We start from the raw sequence: 3745 nt of genomic DNA, 5'->3' as shown, positions 1-3745 counted from the left end.
AACACAGCCTGGATATCAAGCATGGTGCAAAGAACCTTAGTAAAAAGATTCTGGCTGTATGTATACTGTTATTGATATGTGTTTGTCCTCTGGTAAGAAAACAATTATTTTATACCTATACAATTTTTTAGGCCGGACATGAGAAGGACTGTTCCCTGCTTCTGAGTTGGAACAGAGACATTTGCAACCACTTTTGGTACAGCTGTAAGGAAGCAGAAACGTTTGAAGCTTTCAACGCAAGTTTTTATTTACTGTATATATTACTAAGCAATTATAGTAAACTAATGTGTAAAGGATGTTTGTCAAATGTTTTTTGTAGTACACATGATTTAAAATTCATAATTTTTTTAAATACAGGATCTGTGGACAGGAGTTCTGCATCATGTGACTGGCGTACATGAGTGGTACTTTGGGGCCTGTCGACATGGGCCTTTGGAGGAAGACAGGAATAAAGAATGGATTCCAAAGGGCTCTGCAGCACACGAAAGACTCCAAAAGATCGTTTATGACGCACGCTGGTTGAAAAACATACCCAAGTTTCTCACTTTCAGGTAGACATTTTAGGAATGCAATTATATTATAAACCACCAAAATGCTGCTTTAACAAATTTTGATAAATGCCTGTTTCAAATATTGTCTTATTTGTTTCTTTATTGTTTTTTTATAGATCGACCTCAGACCTGGAGTCCTTCCATAACCATATTCTAATGTATGCCTCAAAGCGCTTCTGCTTCAAACCACCAGTGTACTATGCTCGGACCCTGTTAGCAGGGCTTGATTATAACTACCACCTAAACCGAGGAGCACAAACAAATGCTGATGGCTCACATCAGTAAGTGTCTTATAACTGTTTACCTAAACTACATCATTTATTTTATGCATGCAATGGCAATATTGACATGTTTTTGTTTACTCCTCTAAGGTACGGCAAAATATTTAACAAAAAATGTAAGATGTGGCGGCTGTACACCATCAAGAATCCAAAAACCTACCAGTACATCCCAGATCTACAGAGTGCCATTCTCCATTCAAGACTGTTGGCTCCTAGGGGATGACCGGAAAGCAACCTCTTGCACTTGATGATCCACGAAGGCTGGGGCTGTTGGTGGGCCTGCCCCAACAGTACAAGAATTGAAGGAAAAGAAAGACCGCCTAATGATATGTAAACATATGTTTTTTTTACAGGTCAACCATCTCACACATGACCTGTCAGTAGATGTGGTGCTTGAAGAGAATGTGACTTCGGAAGTTTAGCTAAATATAAAGGGGGCCATATCTATATTTTTTACATTTCCCCTGTTCACATTGTTGTCATGAACTGCTCGAGGACACAGACAGTGGTGATCCAAACGCTGGCTTTAATGAGAGGAGAATCCAGAAACAGGTACGAGGAAACAGGCAGGGGTCAAAACCAGGTAAGCAGTCCAAAGTAGCAGAAGTACAAATACTCAAGAACTCGGAAAACGCTAGATAATGCAGTCTGACACAAACAATACTGAGCACTGGTGCAACGGGCCACTCAGGCTTAAGACAGGTGCGCTAAACAAGATAATAAAACACAGGTGCATAAAATCAACATTAATCAGTCCAGAGTAAAACATAAAAATGAGTGAAACAGAAGGAGTGCCCCCCAGTGGCTCACGCGGGCACTCCAGCCGCTGATTGTCACATAACCCCCCCTCTAAGGAGCGGCTTCCAGACGCTCCAAAGAGCTCCGGGGGGAGGTCAACGGGGGATGGGATGGAGGGCCAGGCCCGTGCAGGGGAACGGGACCAGGACACAGGCAGACCGGGCCTGGGCCGTGGAGCGTGGGCGACCAGGGCGGAGCAGGGCGTGCCGACGGCCAGGGCGGAGCACACTCAGAAGGGAGACAGGGTGGAGCACACTTAACACAGGACCAGGGCAGAGTACACTTAACAGGGGACCAGGGCAGAGTACACTTAACAGGGGACCAGGGCGGAGCACACTTAACACAGGACCAAGACGTAGGGAGCACAGGGCTGGACAGGACCAGTGACAAGAGCTCAGACGAAGGTGGACGGGCAGAGGTCCATGTAGGCGCCGCCTCCATGGCCCTCACAGGGTACCTACGGCCCCCCCCAAAAAAATACTTGGGGAAGTCTATGGCTAAAGCCTCCAGGCTGGAAACCGCCACAGGAAGAGGCGCAGGTAAAACGAGGCGGAGCCGGCAGGGCGAGGCGCAGAGGCGGGGCCGGCAGGGCGAGGAGTCTGGGAACGCCCTCCGGAGCCTGGCGAGCCCAACGAGTCCTTCTCCTTCTGCGACGGCGCTTCACTGGGCTTGATTCCTCACTGGATGCACTTGACTCACTGGATGCACTTGACTCACTGGATGCACTTGACTCACTGGATGCACTTGACTCACTGGATGCACTTGACTCACTGGATGCACTTGACTCACTGGATGCACTTGACTCACTGGATGCACTTGACTCACTGGATGCACTTGACTCACTGGATGCACTTGACTCACTGGATGCACCTGACTCACTGGATGCACCCGATTCAGTCGGCTCACTCGGCTCACTGGGCTCACTCGGCTCACTGGGCTCACTCGGCTCACTCGGCTCACTCGGCTCACTCGGCTCACTCGGCTCACTCGGCTCACTCGACTCACTCGGCTCACTCGACTCACTCGACTCACTCGACTCACTCGACTCACTGGGCTCGTCGAGGCTGACGTGAAGCTCCGGTTCATCGAGCGCGGTCTCTGCTGGGCTGACGTGAAGCGTGGGTTCGGTTGGCACGCGCTCAGACTCAGTAGAAAACCCTTGAGGCAGGAATACAACTGAGCTCACGTGAAGTGTCCGAACGTCGGGATTCACATGTTGCGTGGATACGGCGGACCCCTTACGAAGCGCTGCTTCACCGGGAGACAATAGATGCGTGGATTCAGTGTACAATGGCGAATCGTCGGGCTTTCTGTGAAGCAAAAGTTCCAAAAAATCCACAGTAAAAAGCGAACCGCCCATGGAAAGGGCCAGGTCAATATATTGGGTTAGAGTCCAGCTTGAACTTGGAAACGGTATCGTAGAGCCAAGCGGTTCAGACAGTCCTCCCCGAAAGAACATCATTAAACAGAAATCATCTAAATAGGACTGACGAGAGAGCTTCAAAAAATCGGTCACAAAAACCTTGAGAGGACGTTCCCCTTGACGGAGGCTTACGATCTGCGCTGTGGGATCCATGACGAGGTCCGTGTCTCTCTCAGCCGCTGGATCAGTAGTGGCTCAGTATTCTGTCATGAACTGCTCGAGAACACAGACAGTGGTGATCCAAACACTGGCTTTAATGAGAGGAAAATCCAGAAACAGGTACGAGGAAACAGGCAGGGGTCAAAACCAGGTAAGCAGTCCAAAGTAGCAGAAGTACAAATACTCAAGAACTCGGAAAACGCTAGATAATGCAGTCTGACACAAACAATACTGAGCACTGGTGCAACGGGCCACTCAGGCTTAAGACAGGTGCACTAAACAAGATAATAAAACACAGGTGCATAAAATCAACATTAATCAGTCCAGAGTAAAACATAAAAATGAGTGAAACAGAAGGAGTGCCCCCCAGTGGCTCACGCGGGCACTCCAGCCGCTGATTGTCACAATTGTGCCATATCAGACATTTTCTGGTGAATGTATGCCATGTATAAAAGAACGGTATGTAATTTATACATTAGAGCTAATAAAATAAAAAATGTGCAAAACATTTATTCGTATTTATGGTTTTCTAA

This window comes from Phoxinus phoxinus (genome assembly GCF_949152265.1).
Source record: "Phoxinus phoxinus genome assembly, chromosome: 20".
Lineage (NCBI taxonomy): Eukaryota > Metazoa > Chordata > Actinopteri > Cypriniformes > Leuciscidae > Phoxinus > Phoxinus phoxinus.
Note: the sequence above shows the minus strand (reverse complement) of the source record.